This window comes from Montipora foliosa, chromosome 4 (assembly GCF_036669935.1).
Source record: "Montipora foliosa isolate CH-2021 chromosome 4, ASM3666993v2, whole genome shotgun sequence".
Classification (NCBI taxonomy): domain Eukaryota; kingdom Metazoa; phylum Cnidaria; class Anthozoa; order Scleractinia; family Acroporidae; genus Montipora; species Montipora foliosa.
The window spans coordinates 16,837,924-16,853,695 of record NC_090872.1 but is presented as its reverse complement, the minus strand read 5'-3'; the positions used below and the strand labels follow the sequence as shown (position 1 = coordinate 16,853,695).

The 15,772-nt window shown below is 42.3% G+C and overlaps 1 long non-coding RNA gene across 1 annotated transcript; it reads left to right on the top strand.

Annotated features, from left to right (window-relative positions):
• Positions 1 to 1,769: 1,769 nt before the first annotated feature.
• Positions 1,770 to 2,704, top strand: LOC138000059 (uncharacterized). The gene is made up of 2 exons (XR_011123062.1): positions 1,770 to 2,028; positions 2,281 to 2,704. It is a non-coding gene; the product is annotated as an uncharacterized lncRNA (long non-coding RNA).
• The last annotated feature ends 13,068 nt before the right edge of the window (positions 2,705 to 15,772 follow it).

Below are 15,772 nucleotides of genomic sequence, written 5' to 3'. Positions count from 1 at the left end.
AATAATCTAATATTTACGAGGCAGAAGATTTTTCAATCAAATGATCGAGCCTCCCATGTGCACCTTTTGCAAAAAGCAAATCGAGTTCCTTAAACACTTACCTTGTAACACTGATGTCACCACAGGTAACCCAGGCTCACTGTGTGTGCCACATAGGTAAATATAGAGAACATATGAGGCGAAGTTTAGGTCTGAAATTTTTCAAGAAAATGGAAATAAAAATCGATAAAACTTACCATGTGGTGAGCTGTTGTCTTTAATACGTACACGAAGTTTCGGGGAAAATGGTCCCCGTTCACCTTCCTTCATAGTATAGTGACAAGGTAGGAGACGGAAGCCAGCGTCGGGACTCCAATCGACTCAAAACAACCACGTTTTTTTTCGCGAAAATCGAATCCAGTCGCTAAATAAACACGACAGGCTCGTGGAACATGAATTTCTCTAAACCATGAATCCACTGAAGCATCTCCAGGTAGCAATACGAAGCCACCAGACTCCGTAGAACTTGGTAAGCTAACCTGCTAAAATGGCGGCCAGAAACCGTTGTCCTCGCGCAAAGTGTCCAAAATGACACTCAACTCGGGACGCCTGGTGACGAGTATAATAAGTCCCCCTGGAGGGAAGGGAGTCCAAGATTGCTCAGTGAGTTTTGTTTTGAGCAATTTGGGACTCCCCTCCCTCCAGAACTTATTATACTCGTTACCCGGCGTCCCGAGTTGAGTGCCATTTTGAATTGGACACTTTGCGAGCAGAACGGTTTTTGGCCGCCATTTTAGTTGGTTAACTTACCAAGTTCTACGGAGTCTGGTGGCTTCGCGTTGCTACCTGGAGATGCTTCAGTGGATTCATGGTTTATAGAAATTCGTGTTCCACGAGCCTGGCGTGTTTATTTAGCGACTGGATTCGACTTCCGAAAAAAATCGTGCTTGTTTCGGGTTGATCGGAGTCCCCAAGCTGGCTTCCGTCTCCTACCTTGTCACTATACTATGAAGGAAGGTGAACAGGGACCATTTTTCCCCAAACTTCCTGTACGTATTAAAGACAACAACAGCTCACTTGATAAGTTCTATCGATTTATTTCCATTTTTTGGCAAGCTATCAGACCTTAACATCGCCTTATATGTTCTCTCTTTTTACATGTGGCACACACAGTAAGCCTGGGTTACCTGTGACATCACACAGATGTTTTGGAAAGCATTCTCCTCTTGGGTTCCTGAATGTAACAGTGATTTCCACCCTTAAAAATAAACATTTTAAATCATTTAGTACTGACAGCAAAATTGTGTATTTACTTATGTAAGGTGAATGATGTGAACCATTTCATCACCTGAGGTTAATCCTATTTTCTCATTTCATACCCTTCATACTGCAAGACGATGGTTTGTGCAAATCGGATGATAATGCTGAAGACAAGGTAAGTCAACATCAAGCAACAACCCAAACCCCCCCCCCCCCCCATGGTGGGTCTAAGACTTAGTCAGTGAGCCCTAACCCCCCCAATAGTACAATTAAGAGTTAGTCATTAGGCCCCAACTCCTCTGTTGGTGGTTAGGTTAGGTTTGGAGGGTTAGTCACCAGCCTCCAACTCCCTCCATGAAACAAAGTGAGATTTAATCATTAGAAATGGTGACTAATCCCCAACCTCTGATAGTCTTGAACCCCTTCCTAGGGGGAGTTTGGGATTTAGTGGCTAAGTCTTGAACCCCTTCCTAGGGGGAGTTTGGGATTTAGTGGCTAAGTCTTGAACCCCTTCCTAGGGGGAGTTAGACCAACCTTAACTTCAAGTGAAATAATTTTAAGTCAAAAATTTCGTGTTTCCAAGATGGCGGAAGACGGAGTGGTTCCCAGACTGTTATCTGAAAGAGGGTTGGTGCAACTCACGTGATCAAAATCCTAGCAACCGCCATATTGTGTAACAACAAAGTCGAAAGAATGGCGAATGCTGTGAATTTGGGCTACATGTATCAGTCGGGACAATAATTTATATCCGTTGAATTGCGGTTAAAATGGAAGGATTTTTGCATCCAGGTCAGCCGTCATTTCCTTTGTTCAAGTATCATAGAAAAAGTAGTTTTGTTTTCGTAAAACTGCGATGATTATCCGTTGCATTGTGAACAGGATATGTTTTCAATAAAATAAAATATTACGAACAAGTCATGTCTCGTTGAGCGAAAAATTGTCAATTACAATAACAATAGCTTTACATTTGAGCAATCTGAGAAGACGATTCGCTCGTCGCTCGCTGGAATGACAGTTGTTTGTTCGTTTGTTTGTTCACAGATAATGAGATCTACTGAGGATTTAAATACCCATCCCTGTACTCGCCAGAGAATGACAGCACACAGAAAGTAACAATTCAACCGTTTAATTTTGAAAGTGTGATTGCTCAACACTTGACTAGCAAAATTTTGAGCTTGAATTTTTATCCAAAGACTGATGGAATGAAGAGTAATCTTTGGCAGAAATGCCAAACTAAGAATATTTTATGGAGGTTGCAGGTCATGGTTTCACCATAGCTGAAACAAGCCAAACCTTTACTAATGCTATGGCTTAGATCATGTTTCAGCGTAAAGTTAGGGTTTCTGGACAAGGTTTGTGTTGTTTCAGTTATGATCAAACAATGACCTGCAACCTGCACTTTACAAATTGCGATAATTATTGTGCAGGAGATACAGCTTTGAATAAAAACGTTGAAATGTCAGAATTACTTGCTTCAGGGTGTCAAGTGACAAATGACACTCAGAAAATAGCCACGACAGTCATCAAAAAATAGAAAGTTTTCCTTGAATTCTATACTCTACAAAGCCAACAGCAGGTCTGTTCCACAACCCAATGCGTTATTAAATAGCTAACAGGGAAGATGGCATTAATCCTTCCCAGAAACGAATGTTAAAACTTGTTACTAAGGAAACTTGTCCTTCACCTACCAAATAAACACTGTTGTCTGTATTGTTCACCACTAAATTTTCTTCCGCGCGCCAGTTGAGAAACAGTCAAAACCCACTTAATGCAGATCAATAAAATATTTATTCATGTGTACAGGCTGTCACAAATGTCAATAATTTGCAGCGTACATTGGCTAAAGAATAGCATACAACTGTCAACTGTTTTTTCAGCAGACGACTACTATCCATCCGGGTTTTTTCCTCGGAAGGGCACTATGGGCTGATAGTGTCTCTCCGCGGACGAACACTATCACGTCACGTGATCAATTTAAACCAATAAGAATCGGAGAAAATTTAGTGGTGAACTATAAAAAGACATAGATACAATTGTCTTTAGAGAAAACACTGAGAACGTTTCAGACGGTTGGGGTTTACAAAGGCTATAAATTCTATAAATTCTTTTTTTTTCTGAAAAATTGGCCAATTTTATGGAGAGTATTTTTCTCAAATATTTAAAAATGTTCCCCTGCTAAAAAATAGGGAATAATAGGAATTTCTTGAAAAAATAGGAGAAAATAGGTTGCAGGCCAAAAAAAATGGGAAAAAGATCAACTTGCCATGGGACAATTGAAAGAAAATATGACTTTTAACTAGCTTAAAGTGCTGCTGTGATCCAAAATCACTTCCCATTTTTTCTGTAGAGTTTGAAAGTGTGATTGCTCAACACTTGCCTGGCAAAATGTTGAGCTTGGATTTTTCTCAAAAGGCTGTTTGACTTGAGTTTAAGTTTTGTATTTCAAGGTGCGCCATTTCTCATGTTCAAAACTGACCGATTGGACATCAGAGGGTTGGATCTAGGGAAAAGTGACATCACTGACTCTCACTAGCTCAAAATTTCAGCGCATACACAAAACACAAGTTTCAAAGTCTGAAAGCCTGAAACTCCTGTGCTGCATATTAATTGAGCCGCGTACGCATGCATTGCATTCTGAAACTATCAAGTCTTAGACATCATTTTCTCCTCGATCCAGCTCCCTCAAGATTTAAAAGTTAGTAATGGCGGCCCATTAAGTAGGAAAATTCCAGTTAAAATAAACAGGTTTCTTTTTCAAATAAAGGCTTAAAACTTGGGTCACTTTCTGTTTAGTTAACAGTTTTGAAATTCCAAGGAAAATGAAATTTGATTGTTTGGTCACAGTAGCTCTTTAAGAATAAACTGTTGAAATGTAAGAATTATTAGGTTTTAATGTCTTTGAGAAAGCAAACCCAAACCCTAACTCTTAGAGGAATGGCCATGGACGGCCTTGTGTATTGTCCTGAGGCTTGTACACAGATGATAAGCATGTTCCTCTGCGTGTTTGCGCACCACCGGTCGCACATTGACAGGAATGAGTGAGTTGATGTCCTCAATCCACTGTTTTCCATCCAGATGAAGACCATAGCCAGAACGTCCCTCGTGTTTGTACCACAACAGGGAGACCTGTTTCCTCGGCAAAAAGGCATGTACACGTCCAATCAAAACACGGGGAGCATTCAATGTGCTACCAGTCTCTACCAGGCCCACAAACTGGCCAGCATGAAGTTTTTCTCCTCCTACTTCTACTTCTACTTCTTCTTCTTCTTCTTCTTCTTCTTCTTCTTCTTCTTCTTCTTCCTCATCTTCTTCTTCTTCTTCTTCTCCTCCTCCTCCTCCTGCTTGTCCCATTACAGACTCGGCCTTTTGCTGTGCCAATGTGACAGCAGCGTTCTTTTTCTCCAGGGCGGTCCTACGGTCATAAGTGGTCTGGGCCGTTTGTCGTGAATGGCGCAAGGCAGCCGCAAGACTATCTTTCATGTTATCATCACAGTGACTGCAGGCAAGCAGAAAGAAAGAAGATGTTAGTGTGTTGAAAGAAGTATCAATTTTCGGTTAGAAAGGTCTTGTCTTGGGGAAGATTTGAAATGATGATTTGAAAAAAACAAGAAATTGCCAGTTTGTTAAAAAAGTATGAGGAGCAAATGCAAAAATGAGCCTGAAAGAAATAAAAGCATCATAAGGATTCAGATTAACCCACCTTGAACTGTATGCCCAGGTTATAAATGATGATCTTAAGACATTAATGCCAATACCAGTTCCAGTGAGCTTGTAAAATATTCCTTGGATGTGTTTTGAGAAGGCAGCAGAGCTGAAAGGCTGTCCTTTTGCATTCTATAAACAGAGAGAGCAAGAGAGAGAGAGAGAGAGAGAGAACATTTCTAGTTAGTACAGTGTCTTTTGTTCATGTAGATGCGGGATGTTCAAAATAGTCAATAATGGGAACTCACCAGAAAGAGATAAGAGCTGTGGGTTTCGGCCGTGTCAGGAGTGATGTGCTCCTGGTGGAATTCTTTGATGAATTGCTTGATAAGCTTGCACAGTTCAGTGTTGTCCTGGAGTGCAGAAATAGAGCAGTGTGAGAAATTTCAAAAGCAGAATAAAAATAAAAATAAAAATAAAAATAATAATAAAAATAAAAATAATAATAATAATAATAATAATAATCATCATAATAATAATAATAATAATAATAATAATAATAATAATCATAGTCATAGTCCAAAAATAAAAGGAATGTAATTCAAAAACAACCGGAAGTATAAGAGTACTGGAAGGGAGGATGCTTCTTTAGGGTAAGGGAAAAAATATATAATAATAATAATAATAATAATAATAATAATAATAATAATAATAATAATAATAATAATAATTATAATAACAACCACAATAATAGCAATCCTAATAGTAATAGTAATACTAAAACCATTCTTGCCACAATGACGAAGGCTTCTTGTGATCAATGTTAGAGACTGCAAGAGTTTGGAAGAGCCGTCGAAGTCAGAGCGAGGCTCCGAGGCAGACGGCAAACTGTTGCAGTAGTAGGCCCTCCCCCCTCCTTGGCAGGCGCGCGTCGAACAGTGGTGTGGGACGCTTTGCTGAGCGGCGACAGGCGGTGGTTTGTCAGTTGCAAGAAAGGTGTTAGTCCAATGACTGCCCAGTTCAAGCACTATACATGCTACTACTGACAATAGAACGATAATGATAAGGATAGTGTAAACGACGACAATACTCATCGTGATGATGAAGAGAAGAGGAAGAAAATTGAACTGGTAGCACACAAGTTGTCCTTTTAAATAAAGAGATGGGAAGGTAATCATAATCTGAAGACTTTGGTAGTTGATTTCTAAGGAAAGATACTTAGGCAAGTTTTTGGATCCAATCAAGCAATATACAAGCAGCCTACTTTTAGGTTGGGTGAGTGTTTGTCGCACGCATGATCATCATCGATGTTTGCCAAATAAGAATTGAACTGAAAGGGCCATTGGTCGCGTGAAATGAACTAGCAATAAACATTTCTTGAAGAATGGTTGGTGGTTTTAGCTTACTGCTTAGAGTTTTGTGGAAGGATGGTGAAAAGGCAAAATTTCAGGTACTGCAAGACATCCAAGAGGTTCCCACGGTCAAGTGTTTAGGTGTCGCTTAATTTTGACTCCAACTTGACTTGGAAGAATCGCCTCGATGGACTTGGCTCAAGATTATCGCAAATTTGTAGGCACGTTTTCCAAATTAAGGTACTGCTTTAATTACTATGCCTTAATTGTACCCCTCCCTAGCTTATGGTATTCAAGTCCGGGCTAGCACGTACACAACCCACCTAGAGCGGGTATGAACTACTTTGCATTGCATGAACTATGTTCCAGGTGTGCCACACCGAATGGTATTGATATGCTGCGCGAGTTTCAATAAAAATTGACTTGACTTGACTTGACTTGCATAAAGGTTCAGAGAGATTTCAATACGAATAATGGGTACCAAACATTCGGAATTCTCTGGTGTCAATTGTCTCCAACACAGGAGTAGTGATGCAAATGCTAATCGTGTAATCTTTCACTTGACAGAACATTTTGTCGGTCCTAGGCAGCAACTTCAGTAGGTGTTCGTGGCCTTCTGCAAGTGTGCACACGTCGTGTCCGCAACGTGCGAAATACTGTGGAATGACCCAAGTACATGATTATCAAAGGAGGAGTTTGACTCACCTGCAGCTTCACCTGGTCGTGGCCGGCGAATTTGGCCGTCTTGTAGAGCTGGATGTGGACGCTCACCGAACCGTCGCTCTCCAACAACGCCACGTTCCTGCCGCGAAAGTCCTTGGCTGAGAAGGGAGACTCCAGCCGGTCATGCTCAAGGAACTCCAAGGTCCTCATCTCGAGGCCACGCGAGGGGGGAATGTGACAGTACAGCGACACCAGCAACAGGTCGGCCGCTTCCCGGGCTCGCTGCTTCCTGCCCCTGGCCACCTCGAATCGCGTCCGCTGCACCCTGCAGGCTTCGAGCACCTCTTCCCTACAGAAGGGACAAATAATCATTACAATCAAAGAGCTGCAAAGGTTTTCTAGGGCAGCATACATTGACCCATGACAAATAGCTGATTCACTTACACACGCCTACATTTTCATAACCTTATGGTGATGACGATGATGAGCAATACGATTATTATTGTTATTGTCCATCAAGGGACGCAACGTAAGCGAACAGAGAACTCTTCTCTTGTTTTGTTTTTGAGGGTTGGAGAGGGAATGGGGAGGGGTCCCTCTTGACTATTTTTATAAATTTCGTATTTTAATTATCACTCATAAGGCTTCTTATAACTTAGGTTTAGAGGAAGTAAATTCATTAGCTGTTAGGGGCTGTAAGAGCCATAATCTTAGGAAATCTCTAAATATTTTAGTTAATAGGCCAAACACTGAGCTCCTTTGTACACCGGGCTGCGATTGCCTGCAATTCCCTGTCTGATAGTGTAAGATCTTTTTCTCATCCAACAGGCTTTAAAAATCGACTGAAGCAGTTAAAGCATACTGTTATGAATGTCACATTTTTTGGAAAAGACAGCTCTTTAGTTTACAATAAACCTTCAGCTTTCTCTTGTTATTGATACATGTTTAGGTTTTATTTCTTCTTTAGCGATTATTTAACTGATTTATCTAAAGTATGATACACTACCATATGCACGTATTGTTAATTTTATTACAGTAGGTCCATATCAGCTGTCAGGTTGCTTCTTTCTTCTTGACCTGCTTTACTAAATAAAGTTCTATATGTATGAGTAGCGGGGGCCTATGGGTCAGGTGTCGTCACTCTCACGATTTTTCACTCACCAGTCCAGCCAGCGATTCAGTGATTGTAGTTCCTCTCGCGTCTTGGGCGTGTCTCTGTCTCCCTGGTGCTCGACTTCGGTCGCGGCCTTTCTCAGTTGCCTGATGATTTTCACTCCCCGGTATTCGGGCGCGTGGGCCCGGTAAAGGTACTTCAGGGGGTACGTGAGAGCGCCCAGGTGGTTGGCAATGGTGCTTCCGCTGAGGTCTCTCTCATGCTGAAGAGAAAGTAGGGGTTAAGGTTGTCGATCGGTTTAGGGTTAGGGTTAGGGTTAGGACAACTTGTGTGCTACCAGTTCAATTTTCTGCACCTGGAGTGCAGAAATAGAGCAGTGTGAGAAAATTCAAAAGGAGGCAATAGTCCAATGACTGTCCAATGACTGCCCAGTTTAGCCTTGTCATTGCCACGATTATCGTGGCCCTTGCACTTCTCAACTTAAAGGACACTGAATGAACGCATTCCATTTAAGACGATGTCCAAACGAATAATCTGTCCAGAAGATTGCAGTCGGGCCTAAATTATGCATATGTTTTTTGGTTTGTTTTTCGCTATCTTGCTGCGAAAACTTGATATAAAGTCAAGTCAACTATTGAAAGGCTTGCCAAAGGGACCAGAAAAAAAATCTATTAATTTAATAACAAATATATAAAAATTCTGGTCACTCGTCACCAAGGAAAGCGTGCAACAATTTGCAGAGGGTCGATGCAGCAATATTTTGGGACATGCAAGCAAGATTGCCTCTTCACTCCACGCACGAATAAGTAACAATTTTTGGGTTTGGTTTTCACACGGTAGCGCTAATTATGACGTCACTTCTGGGTGCATGCATGCATAAAAGTATTGTCTGTAGGTATGACGTCAATTCTACCCACCCACACACACACACACACACACACACACACACACACACACATGAAGTGTGAAACTTGATTCTCGTAAAACAGTGCTCGATACATAGAAGTAGTAGAGCGAAGTATACGTGGAAGAAAAAAACAAATAAACTACAAAAGTTGAAGGATTAAAGAGGACGCATCGATTCTCTGTGACTCCGAGATTCGCGCCCAAGCGCTCGTCAGACAGAACTTTATTCAACTAAGAAGAACATACCTTCTTATATACATATTAGATAAGTAGCTAATTAATTCACTAGTGTGATGATCTGATCTACGTGTGAAATAAAGATTCTATAGAGCTATTGTCGGCGGCTTGTGAAATTTGCCAAGTAAAACTTATTCTCGTGGCGGCATTTAGAAACGAGTTCTGTTCTTTTGTTAAATAAAGGCGGCCAACAATAGCTCTATAGAATCTTTATCTCACACGTAGATCAGATCATCACACTAGTGAATTAATTGGCTACTTATCTAATTTGTATATAAGAAGGTATGTTCTTAGTTGAATAAAGTTCTGTCTGACGAGCGCTTAGGCGCAAGACTCAGAGTCACAGAGAGTCGATGCGTCCTCTTTAATCCTTCAACTTACGCTTACTTAGCTCTGCTACCACAGCATCGAGCAATTAACGCCATATAAAACAATTAGGATAGTACGCGCACTTTCATTGGTCAATAGCTGTGTTTGGATGAGAGTGTACGGCGTAAATTGCACGAATGTTGATAGGTTGTGCATTGTCAGACGCGCGTTTTGATTGGTTGGAAGGAAATGTGAGCGTGTGTCAAGAAGATCTCTTTCAATCAATCAGGAAGTAAAAACACCAGCATTTTCTTCCATTGGTTGAATTATCTTTGAGAAATATTTCATAAAAGTAACAGAGGGCTTTTTTTGCCCGGTTGCCATAACCTCATCTGAACGCTGGGGGGGAGTTGGGAGAATGGGAGACGGTTACGCAAACGCGAGACCCACCCTGCGGGTCTCGGGTTTGCATAACTCTCTCCCATTCTCCCAACTCCCCCGAGTGCTCAGATGCATATGAGGTTATGGGAAACATGGCAAAAGAAGTCCTCTCTTGCTTAAACAAGTAATTAATCTATTGTCTGTCTGTAGCTAGAGCAAGCAAGAATTCGCTGCGTGCTTAACAGCCAATGCAAATCGAGCTGGTGACACCAATGTATCATAATCTCACTAGAACAGTTCCTAGCATAATTTTCAGACAGATCAAGATGGCGGCCCGAGCGTGACGAACCACCGAGGAAAACTACCAAAAAGTTACACTTACTCCCACTTCCCTCGTCGAATTGCATCGGTCTCCAGCCAACTTGGAGCGATCATGGAGCTTGTCTCTGAGTTAAGAAGCGAGACAAACAAAGCGAAACACTCTAGATCTGCCTACTTCTTCTTCGCGACATTCAGGGCACGCTTTTGGAAGAGCGGCACTGGGGGCTAGTGGTCTTGCGGTCGGGTGTGGTTCGGCCATTCAGTTAAAGGGGCAAAAATCGGAGCCGAGCGCGCCAAGGAAAAGCGATCGTCACGAGGCCGTCAGAACCACGAGACCCAGAAAAAGAGACACACACACACACACAAGGGCACCCAGCGAGCCAATTAAAGGCCTTTGTCAGACAATTTCTAGGCTCCTTGTAATCTATAAAGACTATCTGAAGAGATGTTGTGATCACCTAGAAAAATGTTGATCTGTTCGCATATCTTAGCTCCAAATTGAAGTGTCCGAATATTGTAGGGAATGATACGTTCATCTTAAGAAATTGCTAGCTGAACGTTACTTCAGCTTCTAAGAACTTCCAACCCAACCATTTGCTCATCCGAAACTGCTAGCAAAAGATATCCCTTGCGACAACGAATCTTTTAGGTGATGTTTTAGTAAAGAAATCTGTAGCAAGTTGGCAACGTGCAACCGAAATGCTTAGTAGAACAGTTTGAACCTCCCGAACTCGCATATTTCACCGAAGATTATCGTTGGGCGCCCCTGAAAAAAAGCTAGAAAGACCATGGACTCACCCGCAAATGATCCAGGTATGGCTCAATGGCGGTGATGCTCTCCAGTACCTTGCGCGACAAATCGTGGCCATTCACATGCGCGAAACCCAGAAAACCTGTGAAGGGAAAGTAGTAGAAAACGACAGTTAGCTCTTGCTGTGCCGCGTGCGTTCTAGAGAGAAGGACGGTGCTCGCGCGCCGCCTTCCGTGATGGCTAGCTTAGCAAATGCGCAAAGATTGCGCGCGTAGCGAGAAATGAAACCCTGCCCAGGGAAACTGTAGAGGCGACTTACTCAAGATTCTCTCTTGGTTTCTGTCGAAGGTGCTCTTCGAAACCTTGGGGCCCGCTCTCTCCAGGGAATGCTCTCTTGTAAAGAAGGACCTGCATTTTCCCAACAGCTTGCGCAGGTCTGCCGGCAGTTGTTCCAGTTTTAGAGCGTACGACTTGCGCTTCGAAGCGCCCGCTGGGACCACCGGGCGATCAGCTTTCTCCGTAGGCTGACTGCCGCCCTTGACTTTTTCCTCTTCCTCCTCCGAAGCCGAAGAAGAAGAACCAGAACGGGAGGAATCGGAATATTCAGAACGCCAACTCGGTCCCTCACCTGCATCTTTCTCTGCCTTGGACAGGCGAGGAGCTTTTTTCACAGGCTGTGTGCCTTTTGCCTGCGAAGAAGAAGAAGAAGAAGAAGGAGAAGAAGAATAATCGCCACCAGAGGAACTCGGTTCCTCGCTGTTGCTTTTCTCCGAGCCACTCGCGGCCTCCACGAAATCTTGGGTTTCGCCCGACTCTTTGGCACTGCATGCCGCAACGAAGTCGCCTAGCAGCGGCGGCGACAACTTACTCGAACTTAGCACAAAAGAGGTGCGCCCCTGTGAGTCGACCTCGCTTAGATTGTCTTCGCTAGAAGTGATATCGTACTCCACCACGGCGATATTTTTTCTCCCGGCCATGACAGAACGTGTGCGACTCTGATCTTCAGATGCGACAAATGAACCGGAAGCACGCCGCGCGCGGGCGATGAGATGGCAAGGTCGTCATGGAAACTTGAGTAGCAATCAGTTCTCTCGTATCCCCGGGGAAAAAGGCGCAATGAATTTTTTTTTTCTTCTGTAGGAAAGCGTGGATTTAATTCACCCATCTCGAGTCACCACCTTAGTTCGAATAGGTCTATGGCCTCTCTCGTTGATTAGCTGCAATGTCGCGATGTGAATTGGTGTCCATAACAGTTTTGTTTTTGGGGGGAAATGAATATCTTTCATTGTGCTATTCAATCTGAGGTCCCCTTGGGACCACGATCGCTAAAGTGAAACGCATTTCTTTTGTTCGGAAGCAAAGCGTCGCCTTAATTAATTGACCGTTTTCGAGATTGATAATCCAAGTACAGTATTTGAGTCGTTTGTTTCGTTAATTACCCAACTTCATGTGAATTAGTGTCCATCACCATTTTATTCCTTTACTTATTTTATTATTATTATTATGATTATTTTCGTAATGATTATCTTTTTTTGTGCTATTAAATCTGAGATGCCGGTAACGCTTCATGGGACCAGGCAAAATCGCCAAAGTGAAACGAAGTGAAACGCACATTCTTTTCTTTCTCGGATAGCGTTATCCACTAGCTTTTGAACAACCGAGGCCAGATAGGTAAATTCATGTATCTTTTGGAGAGAGGTTTACTTCCCACTTTTTGTTCGATCAAGAGATGTTTTCTCTCTCTCTTACTAGTCAGATCCACTAATACAACACAAAAAAATCCAAATTGTCTTTACATATTTCCTTGTCGAACTCAAATTCGACACTTCTCAATTCGGTTCCAAGGTCCAAAATTCTTCAACTCGTCAAGTCTGGACATACAAAAGAGCGAAAATTTTGGTTTGTTTAGTAAGACTGGGAAGATACCGTCAGTTAGTTAATCACAATCTCTGCAAGCGGGGCTACATTTTTTTTTAATAATTGTTTCTTTTCTCTTGTTTGTTCTGGTCCTGTCTTTCTTTTTTTCCCTTTTTGAATAAATGCAAAATAAGATATCTAGGTCAACGATGAAATGATTCATGAAATGGATCATATCTAGAACTGCGGATATAAAATCAAGTTAAGAAATTGCGTTCATAACTGCGAGGATCCCAGCTTAACTTGATTTCATATCCGCAGTTCTCACCCAACGTCAGTGGGTTCATAGCTCAAGTTGGTTTGAGCGTCGCAGCGGTGTCGCGAGGCCACGGGTTCCAATCCCGTTGAAGTCTTGGAATTTTTCCGATGTCCGTATGCAATTGCTAAATATCGCGTCCAAAACTGCGAGCATCATAGCTTAACTTGACATATCTAGATGTTCGTTTCTTTAATTCCATATTGGTATTATTTTACGACGGCTTTGTTCATAAGCCACTTGGCTTCCCTCGGCACTGAGCTAACAAGCCAAGCACAACTAAACCCGTCGATGATATTGCGCATATGTTCTGCGCAACTCGAAATACTCGGATTTCCTATGGGTGGTGCTTATTAATACAGCGATATTTTTTTGCGCCGTTCAAAACTAGGCGGAGAAAGCAGAACTTGACAAGTGCTCTTGGTATCCAAAAAGAAAACCACGCATTTGTTCGGAGATAAGAAAGCTTCAATTTGCAAAATAACGCCGTACATTGCTTTGTATTTGAAAGCTCTTTTTTTTACAAATATTGTTGATTAATCAACTTCGAAAAAGGTGTGGTTACCCCCAATTTTCTTTCTGTTAAGATCTGTTTTTCCCGCATATTCAGTAAACCGCGCAAAAATACCTTTGAATTAGTACGCACCGTCCGTAAGATCACTATCACAAAAACCCAAAAGTTATGTGACTCTCTACTGCAACTTAGATATGTTATGAATGTCTTCAGACGAACGGGAACCACAAACTGTGCTCTATCCACGGAGTTATAGAAGGATGGGGGGGGGGGGGGGGGTTCCACAGGTTTGTGATACTCTCAAGTGCACCAATCCCGCTTTGAGCTAGCTTTTTACTTGAACCATCCACACGGTTATCAAATGTTTAACTTAAATTTCTGTCAATTGTAACCACCAAGAGTGTTTCTGTTGTCACGCGTTATTTAGCACTTGGAGATTTAAGCTCTTGTCGTCACAGACTTCCTCTTGGATGTACTAATCACCACCAATAAACCCAAGCCTATATCAGCCTTTGTTCAGCCGTTTAAGCAGTCCTTAGCAGCAAGTGCTCTTGCGATCCGAAAAGAAAATTATCTGTGAGAGAGAAGCCTTTCCTAACGGTTAATAAGGGACGTGTTCTCTTTGCGGACCGAAGATTTCTCCAAACATATGATACCACTCCAGGACTCTGTGAACGGGATCTAGTCGCGATGTGAATTGGTGTCCATAACAGCGGATATAAAATCAAGTTAAGAAATTGCGTTCATAACTGCGAGGATCCCAGCTTAACTTGATTTCATATCCGCAGTTCTCACCCAACGTCAGTGGGTTCATAGCTCAAGTTGGTTTGAGCGTCGCAGCGGTGTCGCGAGGCCACGGGTTCCAATCCCGTTGAAGTCTTGGAATTTTTCCGATGTCCGTATGCAATTGCTAAATATCGCGTCCAAAACTGCGAGCATCATAGCTTAACTTGACATATCTAGATGTTCGTTTCTTTAATTCCATATTGGTATTATTTTACGACGGCTTTGTTCATAAGCCACTTGGCTTCCCTCGGCACTGAGCTAACAAGCCAAGCACAACTAAACCCGTCGATGATATTGCGCATATGTTCTGCGCAACTCGAAATACTCGGATTTCCTATGGGTGGTGCTTATTAATACAGCGATATTTTTTTGCGCCGTTCAAAACTAGGCGGAGAAAGCAGAACTTGACAAGTGCTCTTGGTATCCAAAAAGAAAACCACGCATTTGTTCGGAGATAAGAAAGCTTCAATTTGCAAAATAACGCCGTACATTGCTTTGTATTTGAAAGCTCTTTTTTTTTACAAATATTGTTGATTAATCAACTTCGAAAAAGGTGTGGTTACCCCCAATTTTCTTTCTGTTAAGATCTGTTTTTCCCGCATATTCAGTAAACCGCGCAAAAATACCTTTGAATTAGTACGCACCGTCCGTAAGATCACTATCACAAAAACCCAAAAGTTATGTGACTCTCTACTGCAACTTAGATATGTTATGAATGTCTTCAGACGAACGGGAACCACAAACTGTGCTCTATCCACGGAGTTATAGAAGGATGGGGGGGGGGGGGGGGGGTTCCTCAGGTTTGTGATACTCTCAAGTGCACCAATCCCGCTTTGAGCTAGCTTTTTACTTGAACCATCCACACGGTTATCAAATGTTTAACTTAAATTTCTGTCAATTGTAACCACCAAGAGTGTTTCTGTTGTCACGCGTTATTTAGCACTTGGAGATTTAAGCTCTTGTCGTCACAGACTTCCTCTTGGATGTACTAATCACCACCAATAAACCCAAGCCTATATCAGCCTTTGTTCAGCCGTTTAAGCAGTCCTTAGCAGCAAGTGCTCTTGCGATCCGAAAAGAAAATTATCTGTGAGAGAGAAGCCTTTCCTAACGGTTAATAAGGGACGTGTTCTCTTTGCGGACCGAAGATTTCTCCAAACATATGATACCACTCCAGGACTCTGTGAACGGGATCTAGTCGAAGTTATGCGTAGCAATTTTGAGTTTGGAGGTACATATAAGGGAAGACTGATATTCTCGCACGCTTGCAGTTAAATTCCATATTTATTGTAACTGCGCAATGCAATTCAGCAACTACAAGCCACCATTGTCGGCGAGGAAAGTAACGATGGAAATTTTCTTTTGAGCTCTTGCCGCGCACCGT